This window comes from Chiloscyllium punctatum, chromosome 4 (genome assembly GCF_047496795.1).
Source record: "Chiloscyllium punctatum isolate Juve2018m chromosome 4, sChiPun1.3, whole genome shotgun sequence".
Classification (NCBI taxonomy): Eukaryota; Metazoa; Chordata; class Chondrichthyes; order Orectolobiformes; family Hemiscylliidae; genus Chiloscyllium; species Chiloscyllium punctatum.
The window spans coordinates 20,327,908-20,348,797 of record NC_092742.1 but is presented as its reverse complement, the minus strand read 5'-3'; positions in this window follow the sequence as shown (position 1 = coordinate 20,348,797).

The following is a 20,890-nucleotide window of genomic DNA, read 5'->3' as shown; positions in this document are numbered from 1 at the left end:
TGTTTTCTTTTCGTAATGTCACTTTGAGTAATTTCCTCCTGTAATTAACACTCATGTTTCTGCAATTTTAAATACAATAGCAACTTCTATTTATTTCAGTAATTACAGGGACTCCCCAAAGACCAAAACTTGCTCACAAAGTCAAGGCAAACCTGCTGTCGATCATAAAGTCGAAGGAAAATTTTACAAATTAAAATAATTATATGCAGAAAGAGCTTTTGGTTTCACAAGTCGGTGTAACTTCGAGGGCCGAAGGGCCTGTACTGCACTGCATTGTTCTATACTCTATGTTCTTTTCAATCATTTGGATCAATTTATGCTCTTCAAGTTGCCTAAGCACATTCAGATTCATTGCACAACAGAAATTGTAAAATTAATTCTTTACAAAGATCTTTTTGAAAAAGCAATTCACATTAGACAAAATGGGGGATTCCACGGAGAGCACCTGAGCTCGAAACTTTTGAGAAATACCATTCATCTTCATTCGTTTGCAGATATTCAATTAAGACAGCAGATTGAATGCGAATTTCGAAATGCTTTATAAATGGGAAAAAAAAGAAACTGCAGCAGCATGAATGAGGCAGGTCGTGGACTGAGATAGCAGTGCAGTCAGTTTAAATGGTAAAAACAAGAGTCAACTATTCATGGTCACCAAAACAGTTTACAGCATGACAACTCAATCTGCACAATGCCCACTCCTCATTTCTTACCAAGGCTTACTGCTTACATTGGTTGTCTTCCACAGGCGTGCATTTTGCATTCTCACAATACTATGTGTCACAGCGTTGGGCACATATAAAATGAGTGTGCTAAAAAATGAGGCATTTTTTGTTGGCCCCATATTCTGTGGCACGGTGGCTCGATGGTTCGCCCTGCTGTGGAGAAAAGGGACCAGATTAGCACTGAGACAAAATGCTCGGAAAGCCAGCGCAGAAATGACGAGGTGAGTGGCTTCTCTCGCACCGTTTTAATGAATTAAAAATAGGCCAGCCTTTATTGCTCATCCCTGATGCCATTGAGAAGGTGGTTGTGAGCTGCCTTCTTGAACCGCTGCAGTCTATGTGCTGTAAATAACCCCACAATCTCATTAAGAAAGGAATTCCAGGAGGTAGGGCCTGCAATAATGAAGGAAAGTGGATATATTTCCAATTTAGGGTGGTGAGTGGCTTGGAGGGGAACTTGAGGCTGGTGGTGTTCTGGTGAGGTTCTGAACTCCACAGGATGGCAAATATGAATTTTAACCTCTAGCTTACTAACCCAGTGACATTACCACACCCATGTGGACGTGAGGAATTTCAAATCTTTGTTCAGCTAAAGCTTGAGTCCCATCAGTCCAACAGGAAATCTAGGGAGTTCCAGACCAGACCTACTTTTTATTCTGAGGCAGCCCTCCGTGACAATGTTTTGTGCTGCAGGAGAGATTCTAAGCCATAGAATTAAAATTATTGGCTCTGTTTGACAATGGAAATTGCATTAGTCATGATCTGTGAAGAGCAAAGGGTGCATGAAATGTAGTGGACAGCGGATGCAAACAAATCAATCTTATTTTATTTGTTCATGGCATGTGAATATCACTGGCGAGGCCATTATTTATAGCCCATCATTAATTAAACATGAGAAGGTAGGTGGTAAGGTGTCTTCTTGAACTGTTGCAGTTTAAATTGTTGAGATGCAACCACAACGGCGTTATAGAGTCATAGAGGTGACTGACTGTGTGGAGTTTGCGCATTCCCCCCGTGTCTGCGTGGGTTTCCTCCGGGTGCTCCAGTTTCCTCCCACAGTTCAAACATGTGCAGGTTAGGTGAATTGGCCATGCTAAATTGCCTGTAGTGTTAGGTGAAGGGGTAAATGTAGGGGAATGGGTCTGGGTGGGTTGCGCTTCGGCAGGTCGGTGTGGACTTGTTGGGCCGAAGGGCCTGTTTCCACACTGTAAGTAATCTAAGTAATCGAATCTAATCTAATCTAAGGTGTACAGCACAGAAACAATCCAACTCGTCCATGCCAACCAGATATATAAAATTAATCTAGTCCCATTTGCCAGCACTTGGACTATATTGCCCTAAACCCTTCCTATTCATCTAGATGCCTTTTAAATGTTGTAATTGTACCAGCCTCCAGCACTTCCTCTGGCAGCTCATCCCATACACTCACCACCCTCTACGTGAAAATGTTGTCCCTGAGGTCCCTTTTCCATCTTTTCCCTCTCACCAAAACCCTCTAGTTTTGGACTCACCTACCACAGGGAAAAGATCTTGTCAATTTACTGGCCAATAAATGCAGGCATACCAAATGTCTTTTTCATCATCCTACCTATCTGCAACTCCACTTTCAAGGAACTATTAACCCGCACTCCAAGGTCTCAATTTTCAGCAACACTCCCAATGACCTTACCATTAAGTGTCTGAATCCTGCCCTGATTTGCCTTTCCAAAATGTAGCACCTTGCATTTATCCAAATTAAACTCCATCTGCCACTCCTCAGCCCATTGGCCCATCAGGATCCCATTGCACTCTGAGATAACCTTCTTCACTGGCCACTACACCTCTGTTTTGGTGTCACCTGTAAACTTATTAATGTTACCTCCTATGTTCACATCCAAATCATTTATATAAATGGTAAAAAGCAGTTAGTAAGCAAATTCCATGTTTTTGATCCAGTGATAGCAAAGGAGTAGCAATATGGTTCCTAATCAGGATGGTGTGTGGTTTGGAAGTTGATGGTGTTCCCAAACAGTTTCTGCTTTGTCCTTCTCAATGGAAGTGGGTTGGGAAGGAGTCTTGGTGATTTGTGGCAGTGCATCTTGCAAATGGTACACGTTGTGTGTTGGTGTTGGAACATGGAAATGTTCAAGGCGGTAGACATGGAGCCAATGAAACAAAAGGCTTGGTCCCAGTTGTAACAGGCACCCTAAATGCGTTTGCGGTTACTATTATCCAGGCAAGTGGAGAGTATCGCATCACCCTCCTGATTTGTGCCTTGTTGGAGTCAGATTCGTCATATAATTCGCAGCCTCTGACTTGCTCTGTAACCCACAGGATTCCTGTGGCTTGTTCACTTCTCTCAAGGCGAAATGGTAAGACCCTCACCCAGTGGGGATGATCATTATCCAGCACTTCTGTCACACCCATGTTAAATGTCGGGAGAATGAGACCAGCGTGACCAGGCCCTTATGGACTCTGGTACTGAATTGTTGACTGTGTTTCTTTGTTTTTTTTACCTTTTAGTAAGAAGGATTGTAATGTTTAACTTTTTACATTTTGTTTTCTTTATTTTTCTGCTTTGTACCAAGATTATGTACCTAGGTACTGTGTTACGTAAGATGGCACCATAAGTGGCGACTTGTGAACTTTTCACTGTACTCATGTGAGTACATGTGACAATAAAGCTAAATCAGTTTAATTCACTTCTCACCTTATCGTGGAGGCAATGTTATTTTTTGCAGGAAAGGAAGACGTTTGAGGGCATCACCCTCAGAGATGTTTTGAATTGAGATGACTAGTTTCCACCAACCATGATTGTTTGTCTTCATTCTATATAAAGTCAAGCAGAAAGTCAAACTTTCTGCCTTCTACCCACTGACTTCACATTTTGCTCGGGCTCCTTGGGGCCTCTCTCATTCAAATGCTGACTTGAAGTAAAGTAAGGTCACTCCAGCCTCACCTCTGCAATTCATTTCTTTTGTCCGTGTTTGGATTAATCCTGTAATGAGATCAGGGACAGTCTGATGGTGAGCAGGGTGATTACTCCGTGAACACTGTCACAACACCAGCCGCCCCTTTGCTGATGATCAAGAATGGACTGTTGAGGCACTAATTATGTGGGTTGTACTTGTCTCGTCTTTTTTAAGTGATCTTCCACTTTGTCAGGTGGATGCCAGCATTGTATTGGCATGGTGGCTCAGTGGTTAGCACCGCTACCTCACAGTGCTAGGTTTCCAGCTTCGATTCCTCCCTCAGGTGACCGCGTGGAGTTTGCACATTCTCCCCGTGTTCATGTGGGTCTCCTCTGAGTGTTCTGGTTTCCTCCTACAGATCAGAGATGTGCAGGTTAAGTAGATTGGCCAGGCTAATTTGCCCACTGTGTCCAGGGATGTGCAGGTTAGGTGAATGGGCCATGCTAAATTGCTCATTGTGTCCAGAGTTGTGCAGGCTGGGTGGATAGCCATGTTAAATTGCCCATTTTGTCCAGGGGACATGCAGCTGGTTGGATTAGCCATGGGAAATGCAGGGTTACAGGGAATAAGCTTAGCAGGGGTGGTGGATCTTGGCAGGATGATCTTTGGAGGATTGGTGCAGACTCGATGGGCTGAATAGCCTACTTCTCCATTGTCAGGAGTGTGTGAATGTAGATGTATTAGAACAGGTTGCATAAGCTAACTCACGGACCCTCCATGGCATTGCGCACTTTAAGTCTAAGTGCAAAATGTTTGCTAAGATTTCCTGAATATTATGTGCCAGGGCCATAACTCCGATAGACAATGTCTATTGAAGTTGTGCAGGGTGCACAGTCACCCAGAGTGTATTGTGAGGTACAGCAAACATACTGTAGGCTTCTAATGTTCTAATTAAGACATGTAGCAATGTTCTACACAGTGCAACAAAAAAAACAGAGGGCAAATGGTGACAGGCAATCTCCCAGCCACACATCATTTGCATAGGTTTTAATCACTCAGACTGCCAGCACTGATTTAGAGCAAAACAGAGGAAAGCAAAAACCAAATTAATTCTACACTGGGGTGCTTAACCGTTCCAGTTGGTATAGTGATGGCAGCTGTTTATTTATTTTTAGTTCTTCCTGATTATTTAAATCAAGGAGAGCATCAATTACAAAGATGAATATGGATTTAAATTCAGAGACTACTGTAAGAGTTGCAGCTATTAGTTTGGCTGAGAGGGGCAGGGATTCCTGTTTTGAAATTAAAGGCATTTCTTGATTCAATCTTAGGCAACTTTGCAAAATGAGGCAAATTTTGGCTTTGAAGTTTCCACATTTTAAGAAAAATGTGTGATAGAGTGAACCTTTTAAGGCTAGCTGCATAAATACGGGCAAATATCAGTTAGGAAATCAGAGCCAATGGTTATGATGGTGACATCACTACTTATCTGATTATTTTGCTGCCAGTATTAGAAAAAATTCTCATCGTCATCTTGTTATATCATGTTATATACACGTACAACTTGCTGGAACTGAGGGCCACAACTACACACAGTTAGTAACTGGGATGTGATAGTATCAGGATCACTGGTAAGTGAACTGGGTGGGAGGTTTAATTTGATTTCATTTATTATCGTCACAAGTACTGAGTTACAGTGAAAAGCATTGGTTTGCGTGCTAACCAGACAAATCATATGTTACATAACTATGACAGGCTAATAGAACGGAATGCAGAATATAGTCTTACGGCTAAAGAGAACAATTAACTATAATTTCTGAGAGGTCCGTTCATAAGTTTGATAACAGCGGGGAAGAAGCTGTTCTTAAATCTGTCGGTCCGTGTTTTCAAACTTTTATACCTTCTTCCCAATGGAAGTGGGTTGAAGAGAGTATTATCGGGGTGGGAGGGATCTTTGATTATGTTGGATGTTTGCCGAAGGCAGTGGGAAGTGAGTCATTGGTTGGAAGGATGGTTTGTGTGATGGACTGGGCTCCATTCACAACTCTGCAATTTCTTGATTTGGAGATGCCGGTGTTGGACTGGGGTGTACAAAGTTAAAAATCACACAACACCAGGTTATAGTCCAACAGGTTTAATTGGAAGCACACTAGCTTTCGGAGCGTCACTCCTTCATCAGGTGATTGTGGAGGACTCGATAGTAACACAGAATTTATAGCAAAAATTTACAGTGTGATGTAACTGAAATTATACATTGAAACATTGATTGTCTGTTAAGCCTTTCATCTGTTAGAATATAGTGATAGTTTCACTTCTTTCATGTGTAAATCACAAAACCTTTTTTTTAAAAGTTGCATTCTCGGGTTAGCTGTTAACAATGGTGATAGCTAGACAATATGTTGAAGGTGTTGGCCCCCTGTGTTCTCTGTCTATGCCCTGATGTTTAGATCGATTCTAATCTAAAAAGTGAGATAACGGAGTTTTACATAAATCCATGCAGTTTTTGAGCTCAGAGTTCTACATGAATGCATGCAGTGTTTGAGCAAAGTACAATGCAGAGTTACAATGTCTCGCTGTCACCATTGTTAACAGCTAACCTGAGAATGTAACTTTAAAAAAAAGGTTGTGATTTACACATGAAAGAAGTGAAACTATCACTGTATTCTAACAGACAATCAATTTTTCAATGTATAGTTTCAGTTACATCACACTGTAAATTTTGGCTATAAATTCTGTGTTACGATCGAACCCTCCACAATCGCCTGATGAAGGAGTGCCGCTCCGAAAGTTAGTGTGCTTCCAATTAAACCTGTTGGACTATAACCTGGTGTTGTGTGATTTTTAACTCTGTAATTTCTTGCTGTCTTGGACAGAGCAGTTGCCATACCAAGCTGTGATGCATCTGGATAGGATGCTTTCTATGGTGCACCGATAGATATTGCTAAGAGTCATTGTAGAAACAATGTCCATTGCAATGCCAAATTTCTTTAGCCTTCTGAGGACGTGGAGGCATTGGTGTGCTTTCCTGACTGTAATCTTGACATGGATGGCCCAGGATAGACTGTTGGTGATATTTACCCCGAGGAATTTGAAGCCTTTGACCAGCTCCACCTCAGCACCATTATACAGACAGAGGTGTGTCCTCCACTCTGCTTCCTGAAGTCGATAACCAGCTGCTTTGTTTTGCTGACAATGAGGGAGAGATTATTGTCTTTACACCATGCCTTTCGCTGTCTATCTCTTTCCTGTACTCTGTCTCATGGTTATAAATGTTTATTATTGTAAACAGTAGAAGCAAGAATTAGCTCCAGGTGTAGCTGAAAGATTACAGTCAAGGCACCAGCTCACTGAATGTCACAAAACTAGCTAAATCATACCAACAGAAGTTGTTTTAAGTCATCACTATCCTGAGGACTGCTCTTTCATTTGGAAGAAGCAACTGGTGCTGTGTTTAACCATGCGTCAAGTAAGGGGTGGGGTTGTGAAGGTGGAGTCTCCATGGTTAACTCAGCCAGTGAAGGAAATTGAACCTGTACGGTTGGCTTTACTCTACACCAAAGACCTGCTATCCGGCCAAGCGAAATAACCAAGTCCCTAAGATTGGTTACCATAATCACGAAATGAAAGAAACAAAATCTACTAGGCATCTCTACATATTGTTAAAAATCACACAACACCAGGTTATAGTCCAACAGGTTTAATGGGAAGCACACTAGCTTTTGAATCGACGCTCCTTCATCAGGTGGGTGTGGAGGTCACAGTTGTAAGACCCAGAATTTATAGCTCCGAAAGCTAGTGTGCTTCCCATTAAACCTGTTGGACTATAACTTGGCGTTGCGTGATTTATAACTTTGTACATCCCAGTCCAACACTGGCATCTCCGAATCATCTCTGTATATTTATCTAAATATCTTGCCAGGAAATGTTTGCATTCTGCTGTCACGATTGTTCATCAATCCTTTTTGGCAACATTTACCATGGTAAAAACTGGGCCATGGATTTCCAGGGCAAATTTCCAATTAGTTTACAGTCTCTGTCCAGTAGGTGTCACTATAGAGTCAATTTCAGAAATGTGCCACATTGATGTCCCATTTAATGAAGATGCACTCAATGTTGTTTTATTAGCACATAACAGATACAATAGGGAACAAGTATGCTTTTCACACTGCGATATTCACTTTTATATCATTTTCCAGTATGCTTTAGTGAAGTACTTTCTGTCTTGTTGTATCTTAAGATAATACTCCCATCTCTGGCCTTGGTATTAGTTTCATTAAGACATATTGGTGTTGTTCAGTGTGTGTGTTGTTTACCATAACCTTGATTCAATCCTTTAACATGAGTCAAAATAAGTACAGGTAATGAGAAAAACCAGAAAGACACTTACTTTATAGATTGAATTACAAGTCTTTAAAGGGTTTTGATGCATTAAGAGCAAAATGCATCAGCTGGTGAATTGCAATACCACTGGCAATTTGTTAATACATTACCTCTTGTTTACCTGATTATTTTAGAGAAGCTACAGGAGTGAAAATTTCTAGATCTTCTGGCATACAGCCACCATAACGCTGGTGAGGTGCTTTATTAATGAAATATCACATTCTTAATCTGAAATTTGTAACAGGAATCGCTACAGCAAAAGGGAGAAATAAAATAGACTGACCATCGAGAGGGACAATAAATAAACATTACCTGTTTTCTGTAATTACAAATGCATATGAACACATCGAGATGTAAACAGTGAGTGGTATGATTTGTGATTTTAATCACTTGCAGTTTGAATATGTCAGCAGAAATATCACAATTAAAAACTAAAACCTACACAGTTTAGAGTACTGAGAATGTATTTATCTGAACATTGGGATGAGTGTTTGTTCTCAGGGGATGATGCAGAAGGAAGTGGGATCACAAATGTTTAGGGGAATATGTAATAACAGTTGTTAATAGAACAAGTAATTAATATTAGATGAGAAGTAAGTGATGGATATTAATTGATTAATTGATGTATAGATATAGAACAGGCAAATAAGGCTCTTGTAGTACAGTGGTAGTTCCTACCTCTGAGCCAGGAGACCTAGGGTTCAGAATCTACTTACCGAGGTATATTAACATCTCTGAATAGTTAGATTTGAAAATATCTACAATGGGGAACTGTTTGATTACAAGGAGAGGGAATTGCTGATTTGGAATTGACAAAAAACTGTACCAAGGAAAATGGATGTCTTTAATCTCTGTTTGACCAGCCTGGTGAGAGCTTATTGCAATGGTAGCAGAAGGTGGTAGCCTAAAGATAGGAACAAAGACTTGTTACAAACAATAGATGTAATTCAAGTTACTTTGGAGAACTGACTGTAGGGCAGTTGGGGATGTCACTGGGCTATTAATGCGGAGATCTTATATTTTGTGGATATGGGTTTGAATGCCACCATCACAGGTTTTGAAATGTGAATTCAATAAAATAATGATTTTTTTTTAAGAAAGCTAGTCTAATGGTGCCCATGTAATTATTGCCAATATTGCAAAATCCCATCTTGGAAGGAAATCTGTCATCCTTACCTGGTTTGGTCTACATGTGAGTCCAACACATGTTTGACTCTTAACTCCCCTCTGAAATGTCCCAGATAACCATCAATTCAAGGGCATTAAGGGATGGGCAAGAAATGCTGGCCTCACCAGAAACACAAACATCCCGTGAAATAATATTGAAAGTAAACTTTGGTGAAGAAGCCGGAAACCAAGTATAAGGTGGGATATGATTGAAATTGACATTCTGTAAGGCTGAGCTTTATGATCAATGGCAATCTGAAATGGGTTCCTTTCTCAGGACAAAACTAAGGAATGGCCTTGAAGCTTTCGCTTCCTACTAGAGGCAGGATGACATACAAAATATTTTCAGGCCTTGGCGGTCAGCAATTCAACACTGAGAAAGATTTGGAAAGTCTATTCAAGTTTATGGACTACATTTATAAGAAAGATGAATACTCCTGAGGCATGTTCACATTTTGATAGTGTTATGGACCACCCAGATCCCATTCAAACATATCAAGGAGATAAAATCAACAAGGTAAAAACGGGCTTTTGTCCGAAACGTCGATTTCGCTGCTCGTTGGATGCTGCCTGAACTGCTGTGCTCTTCCAGCACCACTAATCCAATATCAAGGAGATAGCCTGGACCTTACATTTTCTTATTTAAAGCGAAATGTAAGGTGTTGTATTCCAAATGCAACTTGATTGGTTACGCTACTTGGTCTGAGGCTGAATAGATGAAGGCTGTTTTCCCTGGAGCATCAGAGGCTGAGGGGTGACCTTGTAGAGGTTTACAAAATCATGAGGAGCATGAATCAACAAGGTATTTTCCCCGGGTTGGGGAGGGAAATATTTAAAATGGACCTAAGGGGCAGCTTTTTCATGCAGAGGGTGGTGCGTGTGTGGAATGAGCTGCCAGAGGTTGGTACATTTGGAACATGTAAAAGGATATATGAATAGGAAGGGTAGATAGCAAGATAGGCCAAATGCTGGCAAATGGGACTAGATTAGGTTGGGATATCTGGTCAGCATGGATGAGTTGGACTGAAGAGTCTGTTTCTTGATGTACATCTCTATGATTCAATAACATTCTTACTCTAAAGTTAAAGTATGAACAAAATAAAGAAAAATTGATATAACTTTAACTTTATTGGAAAAATTAACAGAATCATAGATTATTTAGCCACTATACAGCAACTGTTGCAGTATAGTAATATCCCATAAACGCATCCTTTGCAAGGGCAAATTCAATAAAATAGATTGTTTCACGTGCGATTCTGGCAGCAGGAAGATAACTCCAGCTTTTAACTGTAACAAAGAGAGGAATAAGAACTTCAACATCCAGCTTCAAGACACCAGCAATTGTTGAAAGCAAAATTAAAACCTTGGCTCTATTGGAGACTAACCTCACCCATTCAGGCTGCTTCTATTGTTCCAACTTAACTAAAAGACAAAGGCCTCACAAGCTGTTTAGCCTATTAGATTGGAGGAGACAGCTATGTTGCAAAAAGGGCTTTAAAAAAATCAGGACAAAATGCACCATTTAAAGCCACAATATCGTCACAATACATTTAGAGAACTGGATGGTTGTTCTATAGAGGAATGTAGAATGAAATTTATACTTAGGATTTCAAAACTCTCTTTAGAGATTCATAACTCCGTGCGCCCTTTTCAATCATTAAACCTCATTAGGGTGTTGACTGTGAATAGAAGGGAATCCTGATGAAAGGCTTATGCCCGAAACGTCAATTCTCCTGCTCCTCAGATGCTGCCTGACCTGCAGTCCTTTTCCAACACCACACTCTCAACTCTGATCTTCAGCATCTGCAGTCTTCACTTTCTCCAGGCAGACCAACTGCACTTGTTACAAAAATATTCAACCTCAACATGAATGTTTTAGTCACAGACTTGGTCAATTGTGCTGTGTTGGACAATGACTGCACATCCACATTGTGTGGAGTAGATTGATTACTCAGATTCTCTAATCGTAGGAAGTGCTGGGACATTCAGGACATGAGGTCAGTTATAAATATGATGTTTGCAAGATTAAGGCATGTTGATGTCCTGTGTGCTTGAGGTCTGGGGAACACCATGCATTAAAGTTAGTAAAAGGTCATGATTGATGTAACATAGCTGAGTTTGACGACTTTATCAGCACAGTTGTGGCGCCAAGTAAATGAGCACATGCTTGAACAGGCTGCTCATGAAAAAGATTCAAGTGAAACTGTATATGAAGCATAACAAGCAAGCTGCTGGGAACTCAGTGGATTTACAGTTTATACAATCTGGACTTTATTGCATCCCTCTTCATCATAGAATCCCAGTGTGAAACCAGGACCAGGCCATTCAGCCCATCATGTCCACACTGCCCCTCAGAAGAGCATCCCACCCAGACTCACATTACCCCCAGCCCACCCTATCCCTGTAAACCCACATTTCCTGTGGCTAACCCCCCAGCCTGCACATCCCTGGACACTATGGGCAATTTCTTGTGGCCAATCTACCTGACCTGCACATCATTGGACTGTGGGAGGAAAGTGGAGCACCTGGAGGAAACCTACACAGACATGGGGAGAATGTGCAAACTCCACACACACAGTCACCTGAGGGTAGAATTGGACCAGGTCTCTTGCACTGTGAGGCAGCAGTGCTAATCACTGAGCTACCCCTTAGGGGACCCGAATTCTCTCATCAAAATACTGAAGAAATATTAATGGTATTGAAAATAGGAGCTTCAAGGAAAACATAAGAACTACATCAACAAGTTACTTATCGTTATCTCACCTAAACGTCATACCAAAGGATGCAGGGACATTGAGAAAATGAGATCAGTTACAAATGTGGGTGTTTGCAAAGAATATAGAAGAAGGTTTAACAATTAACTGATTTCTGAAGAAGGCTGACTGGACCCGAAAGGTTAGCTCTCCATTCTCTGCACTGATGCTGCCAGATCTGCTGGACATTTCCTGTTTTTGTTTCAGATTTCCAGCATCCTCAGTTCTTCAGTTTTTGTTGAACAATTAGCTCCATATTTTCTAGCACCTGCATACGTGCAGGAAGAAGACTGAGATTTAAAAAGAACGCCATCAGAAATAAATTTTAATTTTTGAAAAATTGTGATTTACAAATGAGTAAGAGTTGAATGGGTAAGGTTATAGGTAGTAATTTAAAACAGTAATTTTACATCATTACAAGCAGACCATTAGAGTGCATTTCTTGAGGTTAATTGGTATGGATTATACATTTACGGAATTGGAAAAAGAGGTAGAAAATAATGAAGAACTGCTTCACATAAACATATTTTGAACAATTACAAGGAGCAAGTATGGCAAATGAAGGGCTGACTACGTGTGAATGAATCAATATAGATACACAGGGTTATTGATCTCGATGAGCAACTGTTGGAGGTCAGCACTGAAGTAGTGTGTGTTCCAGACACAGCAGGGAAAACCACTGGCAAATACAAACATTGGTAAAATGTGTGAGATAAGGGACAGAAAGTAAGATCTGCAGATTGGTAAAAGGAGGTAAAGATACAAAATCATAGAATCCCTGCAGTATGGAAGCGGCCATTTGGTGCACTGAGTCCACACTGACCCTCTGAAGAGCATCCCACCCAGACCCACTCCCCTCACCCTATCTCTGTAAGCCAGCATTGCCCATGGCCAGACAACGTAGCCTACACATCCTTGAACACTATGAGCAATTTAGCATGGCTAATCCACCTAGCCTATACATCCCTGGACACTATGGGCAATTTAGCATGGCTAATCCACCTTAACTTGCACATCTTTAGGCTGAATGGAATGCCACAAAATGCAGCATCTGAAAATTCTATGAGAAAACATTATCCAAGGAAGCGATCATAGAATCATGAAATGTAATTGTGGGAAGGAGAGATCCTGTAGCTGTTCTGGGAGGTGTGTGATTTATATATTAATTTTTGTTTTACAGTTTGTTTGACCTCATGACATACTTTTTTCTGGTTTATTTTTATGAAGAGGTTTAAAAATTAGTTGGTCTTAATTAAATAGTCTTTCCAGATTCATAATTTCAATCTGGTATGTACTTCCTGGAGTGCTAATGGAAGTTTGTACAGTGAAGGTATAATGGGAGAGAGAAAACATTAAAAAATTAGCTTAGCAGAGTCGAAGATTACATTTTTTAAAAAAACATTAGTTCAAAAGCTTTTGGTCTGTTCAGAGCAAACTTGACTAGGGTGAGAAAACATACAATCTCACCTAGGGAAACCAGTTAAGGAAACAAGTTACCACAGTGAAAAAGTTCAATACGAGTAACTTCCAGACCAGGAGTACTTGGTTAGAATTCTGCAGGTTATCAAAAAGCTGAGGAACTCTAAGCTCTCTGTTATATGAAGTACTAGAAGAGAGAAGCAGCAGTTTAGTCAAACCTGTGGTGGTGATAGGGATTTTGATTAACTGTAAAAATGATAATGCTAGGGACCAGGCAGGATTTGGCTTCTGTATATTTTATAATTTTTCAACGTGTCTTATAAGTAGACAAGTTGATTTGTTTTAAATTAGTTTGTATTTCTTAATAAAATAATTTCTTGTAATAAAACTTTCTCATAATAAACTTCAGTCTAGTTGTTAAAACTGACTCTACAGGGGCGTGCGTTTATATTGCAGTGAAAGACTACTGTGTTAAACAAAACAATGTGTTCTACCAAGCCGGTCTTCATTCTGAGATCTGGGTTATCCAGCAGTTACATCAGCTGGGATCATAGCGGAGTTCTGAACTTGATACAAGCATACTTACAAACTGTGCAAACATGTGCAAGTTAAGGTGGATTAGCCATGCTAAATTGCCCATTTATCCCTTCACCTACCTTTTTGCCTATCCCTGATAATGTTTTTGTCCTTCTGTTCAACAAGAATCTATCTATCTCTGGCTTTAAAATGCTCATTCCAGCATCTTTTCAGGAACAATGTTCCAAAGACTCATGACCTTCAGAGAGAAAAAAAAAATTGACTTCATTCCTTATTATTAAACAGTGACCCCCAAGTTCTGTTACTCCCATGAGAAGGATCATCCTTTCCTTATCCACCCTATCAAGATGCCTCAGGATTTTATATGTTTTAATCGTCACCGTTGACACTTCAAAACTCTAGCAGTTACAAGTCTAAACTGTTCAATCTTTCATCCGTAAACAACCTGCCCATTCCACGTACTGGAAACATTCTCTGAGTTGCTTCCAATGCACTCAGATCCTTTTTTAAATAAGGTGACCAATATTATACATATTAGAATCATAGAATCTCCTTCAGCCCATTAAGTCCACACCATACCTCCAAACAACATCCCAACCAGAAAGTAGACCCAACTATGTGTGACTGAGATCAACAGGAAGAAACTAGCAGGCATCTTTATGATACATGTTTGTGATTTCTGTGGAAAGGCTTGGCAGATTGTAAGCAATGTTTGAAAGTGCAATAATAAAAGAAGTTCAAGTTTTGTAGTCAGTCTTTTAGAAGCTCTTCGTACATAGGATTAGATATCAAGCAGAGTTAGTTGGGACTGACTGTGGATCATCATCCTACTTAGATAATGCCAATTGCACCTCAATAAATAGAACCAGACCTTCACTGAAACTACTCCAAAAGTGGAAATGAATCAGTTAAGAAATTTGATTGGTCGTTGAACAGGTCATGCACTCAGACTAAACTCCATGTTTGTTACGATCTATTAGAATTGAGGACCATAACAAAACATGCTGCAGAATTACAGAGGTGTTATAGCACGCAAGGAGGTCATTTAGTCAACTGCACATTTATTTACTTGTGGAGCATGACTGACTGGCCTTTATTGTCTATCCCTAGTGCCCTTGAGAATGTGGTGGTGAGCTGCCTTCTTGAACCGCTGCAGTCCATGTTCTGGGAGGAAATTCCTGGATTTTGACCCAGCATCAGCAAAGGAATGGCGATATATTTCCAACTCAGATTGTGAGTGATTTGGGGGTGAAATTGCAGTCGATAGTGTTCCCATACGGGTATTCACTGCCCTTGTCCTTCGAGGTGGAGGTGGTCGTAGAATTGAAAGGTGCTGTCTAAGGATCTTGGGTGAATTTCTGCAACGCATCTTGTAGATAGAACTTACTGCTGCTGCTGAGCATTGATGGTGAAGTGACTGGATGTTTGTAGATCTGGTCCCAATCAGCAGGCTGTTTTGTCCTGGATGGTGTCAAGCTTCTTGAACATTGTTGGAGCTGTATTCATCCACACAAGTGCACTGGTCTATTACTTAGTGCCAATCTCCTGCCTTGTCCCCATATTCCCTAAATATTCATCCTATACCCTCTTGAACACTTCAATTCAACTTGCCTCCATCACATTTCCAGGCAGCGCATTCCAGATCCTAACTACTCATTGTGTGAAAAAATAGTTTTCTTGCTTCATTTGAACATCAGTTTACATCCAAATCCTATTTTTTCCATTTGCAAGTGAAAACAGTTTCTCCCTAACTACTCTATCCAGACAGCGCAATATTTTGAATAACTCCAACAAATCCTCTCTCTGCTTTCTTCTCTCCAAAGAGAACAGTCTCAACCTCTTAAATTGATCCTCATGACTGTAGTTTCTCAATCCTGGAATCATTTATGTAAATCTTCTTCCAATGTACTATATATTGAATGTACTCTAATGCACATACCAATCTTGCAAATTAATTTTCAACTATGGCAATATTTATCATATTCTTGGTTGGAAGGAATAATAAATGGTGTACATTAACCTGAAAGCTAAGAAAATAGAGAAGGTAGTTAAAAACATGTTAAGTGCTGTAACACTATCAGAAATGAGAACAATTGACCAAGGGTGCACTTGCCTATATAATTTTGAAAGAAACCCTAATCAAGGGGCAACTTGAGGGAAAAAAATGCCCAAAGAATGCTATGTGAATAATTGTTTACTTAGGGACAATGTTCACTTAACAAATGGTATTTCAATGAAAAGGTTAAGGATTGACCTTGAAAGAAATATTGGAAGCAAAAAAATCTTTAAAATTTAAAACACATTGCCACAAGTTACAAATTGTCTGACTACTTTAAAACAGAATTATTTGCCCAGAGAAATTATTAAGTGCCCTTGAAGAGGAAAATCTTGCATTATAAAATAATCTTTTTAAATTGCTTTGTAATCGAATGTATCAGAATGTTTTTAAAGGAAAGAGGGAGGATTATGGATGGTTATTTTTAATCTATCTGTACTGTTTTAACACCTCCATGGCAGTGAGAATTGAATCTGAATATTCTGGCCTACAGAGAGAGAGAGAGATAGTGAAATTGTGTGTGTGTGTGAGAGAGAGAGAGATAGTGAGATTGTGTGTATGTGTGTGAGAGAGAGATATAATGAGGTTGTGTGTGAAAGAGAGAGAGAGAGAGAGATAGTGAGATTGTGTGTGCTTGAGAGAAAAGTGACACTGTGCTAAAGGAACCCCATGGTTGATTATGTTGTGTAGAAAAATAAGGAGGAGAAGGAAGGTGGAGCAAGTGTAGGAGGTCAGAACTGTTGGACTGTGATAGTCAATAAACTCTCTGCACAAAGAAAATCTATTTTGCTTAGCTTCTGTTTCACCAGCCTGGTTAGAATCCATTACCAACAGATATTAAGGAGGCACTATGGCTGACTCAGATTATGACAGTAAGGCCATTTGAGATGGAAAGATTGAGAGGGAAATGCAAGTCCATAACAACGAGTAGGAGAGATCAATGGAGGGAATGGGATTAAGTGAAATCAGAAGATAAAGTGGACAAGATGGGGATGGGGATTTAAGGCAGAAATTCAGGGAACGAGGGTGGAAGCTTACAGCTAGGACAAACAGAGATGTTATCTCTAGTTTGTTACCTGTGCCATGTGACATGTTGCCTATGCCACGAGGCGAGGAATAGGGAGAGAGAGGAGTTGAACACATGGCTGCAGGGATGGTGCAGGAGGGAGGGTTTTGGATTCCTGGATAACTGGGGCTCTTTCTGGGGTAGGTGGGACGTCTACAAACAGGATGGTTCACCTGAACCAGAAGGTACCAATATCCTGGGGGGGAAAATTTTCGAATGCTCTCCTGGTGGATTTAAACTAATTCAGCAGGGGGACGGGAACACAAACTGTGGTACGAGTATATGGGACATTGAGAGTAGTGAGGCCCAAAATAAGGTTTCAAGGTCACAAGAGGTCACCAGCAAGCAAGAAGTTGATTTGCAGAGTATCTACTTCAATGCCAGGCTAATTCTGGAATAACGTGGGTGAACTTGCAGCATGGGTTGGTACCTGGGACTTTGATGTTGTGGCCACTTCGGAGACAAGGGTAGAGCAATGTGGAGAAATGTGGAGCTCATTCAAGGAACTGCTACTGTGGGTCCTTGATAAATATGTACCAGTCAGGCAGGGAGGAAGTTGTTGAGCGCAGGAGCCGTGGTTTGCAAAAGAACTTGAATCTCTTGTCAAGAGGAAGAAGAAGGCTTATGTTAGGATGAGATGTGAAGGCTCAGTTAGGGTGCTTGAGAGTTACAAGTTAGCCAGGAAAGACTGAAAGAAAAAGTTACGAAAAATCAGGAGGGGACATGAGAAGTTGTTGGTGGATACAATCAAGGCTTTTTTTTTGTTGATTAGTTTACAGTGTGGAAACAGGCCCTTCGGCCCAACAAGTCCACACTGACCCTCTGAAGAGCAACTCACCCAGACCCATTCCCCTACGGGCAATTTAGCACGGCCAATTCACCTAATCTGCACATTTTTGACTGCAGGAGGAAACCCATGCAGACACAGGGAGAACGTGGAAACTCCACACAGACAGTTGCCTGAGGCGGGAATTGAACCCGGGTCTCTGGCGCTGTGAGGCAGCAGTGCTAACCACTGTCCCACCATGCTGCCCTTTCTATAGGGATATCAGGAATAAAAGAATGACTAGATTAAGATTATGGTCAATCAAGGATAGTAGTGGGAAGTTGTGCATGGAGTTAGAGGAGATAGGGGAAGCACTAAATGAATATTTTTCCTCAGTGTTCAGATGAGAAAAAGACAATGTTGTCGAGGAGAATATTGAGATAGAGGCTACTGGACTAGATAGGATTGAGGTTCACAAGGTGGAGATATTAGAAATTCTGGAAAGTGTAAAAATTAATCAGTCCCTTCAGCCGGATGGGACTTTTCCTCAGATTCTCTGGGAAACAAGTGAGGAGATTGCAGAGCCTTTGGCTTTGATGTTTATTTCATCATTGTCTCCAGGAATATTGCCAGAGGACTGGAGGATAACAAATGTTGTTCCCTTGTTCAAGAAGGGGAGTAGAGACAACCCTGGGAATTATAGACTTATTTCGCTTGTGGGTAAACTGTTGGAAAAGCTTATAAGAGATAGGATTTATAATCATCTAGAGAGGAATAAGCTGATTAGGGATAGTCAACACAGTTTTGTGAAATGTAGGTCACGCCGCACAAATATTATTGAGTCCTTTGAGAAGGTGACTAAACAGGTGGGTGTGGGTAAAGTGGTTGATGTGATGTATATGGATTTCAGTAAGGTGTTTGATACGGTTCCCCACAGTAGGCTATTGCACAAAATACAGAGGCATGGGATTGAGGGTGATTTAGCAATTTGGATCAGAAATTGGCTAGCTGAAAGAAGATAGAGGGTGGTGGTTGATGGGAAATGTTTATCCTGGAGTTTAGTTGCTAGTGGTGTACCACAAGGATCTGTTTTGAGTCCACTACTATTTAGTAAACTTGAGGATGACACTAAGGTCAGCACAGTTGCAGTTGGTGCAGAAGGATGTTGTGGGCTACAGAGGGACATAGAAAAGCTGCAGAGCTGGGCTGAGGGGTGGCAAATGGAGTTTAGTGCAAAAAAGTATGAGGTGATTCACTTTGGAAGAAGCAACAGGAACGCAGAGTACTGGGCTAATGGTAAGATTATTGGTAGTATAGATGAGCAGAGACATCTCAGTGTCCATTTGCATAGATCCCTCAAAGCTGTCACTCAGGTTGATAGGTTTGTTAAGAATGTTAGGTTTTATTGGTAGAGGGATTGAGTTTCGGAGCCATGAGGTCAAGCTGCAGCTGTACAAAACTCTGGTGCAGTCACACTTGGAGTATTGTGTACAGTCCTGGTCACTGCATTATAGGAAGGATGTGGAAGCTTTGGAAAGAGTTCAGAGGAGATGTACTAGGATGTTGCCTGGTATGGAGGGAAGTTCTTATGAGGAAATGCTGAGAGACTTGAGGCTGTTTTTTGTTAGAGAGAGACAGTGAGAGATGTTCTTAATTGAGACAATAAGATAATCAGAGGGTTTGAAAGGGTGGACAGTGAGAGTCTTTTCCCTCAGTTGGTGATGGCTAGCACGAGGGGGCAAAGCTATAAATTGAGGAGTGATAGATATAGAACAGATGTCAGAGGTAGTTTCTTTACAGAGAGAGTAGTAGGGATGTGGAACACACTGCCTGCCACAATAGTAGACTCGCCAACTTTAAGGGCATTTAAATGGCCATTAGATAAGCATATGGACAAGAATAGAATAGTGTACGTTAGATGGGCTTCAGATTGGTTTCACAGTTCAGTGGTGGGGGCTGAAGGGCCTGTGCTGCTGCATTGTAATATTCTTTGTTCTATGTTCTAAGATGAATTGAAGTGAAGATCAAAACAACTGCAAGACTGAGAATTTGCTCAGTCAGAATCCGAGGGACGAAACAAGAGAGAACATTTCTATTTGGAATTCAAGAATGGGGTTTTCAGTGAATGGAAGAGAATGAGGATGCTATCGGTGGTGAGGTTATTGCAATGAGGTGAGGGATTTGAAAGAGGAGCCTTATAGACTATGGCAATTCAAGAAGGCAGCTCATCACCACTTTCTCCAGGGTAGCAAAAGATGGACAATAAATGCTGCACCAGCCAGCAAAGCCCACATCCATTGAAGGAATAATGTAAAGGGAACCTCATGTTTACTTGTAAAAAACACCTCAGGCACATACAACACTCTGCAGACAAGCAACTCTGCATTATTTTCATTAAAATAGCTACAGGCATTAATTTGAAGTTATTAGGCAAATTGCATATTTAGAATCTGCCATTTATCAAAATTACAGCTCTAAAGACAGTTTTCAACCATCATTCTGAATAATTAATGTTGATTATCAGCGCTCATTACTGTCAAACTCGTGACATGTAGCGGCAGGTTGAATTAATCCTATTCAAATTTATAATTGTTCAATTTAATATAAATTTAAGGAATACATTTTGACCAGCTCCTTTCTTTTATCTGTCACAAAGCGTGTTTTTATGCATTTTACAAAACTTATTCCGTGAGCCATTTCCATGAGCTCTTTCTTTTGTTTTCTCAGTTAAATACGTGCCTTCTTACCTCAGCTCTGGGCATGGGTATTGCTGGCTGTACTGGCATTTATTGTCCATCCATTTGTATCGGGAAAGTGGCATTCACTACATTCTTTAACTGCGGCAACAGCGATATATTTGCACGTCAGAGTACTCTGTGACTTGGAGGGAGGACTTGCAAGAGGTTTAGTTCCTATGAGTTTGCTGTCCTTGACTTCTGGTTGATACAACTTGTGCATGAGGGAGGAACTGCCAAAGGATTCACGGAGAGGTGCCAACATCCATTCTGTAGATGGTAGTGTGAACTGAAGGTGGACGATATGAATGTTCAAAGTGCTGGATGAGGCATCAGTCGAGTCATAGAGATGTACAGCACATAAACAGACCCTTCAGACCAACCCATCCATGCCAATC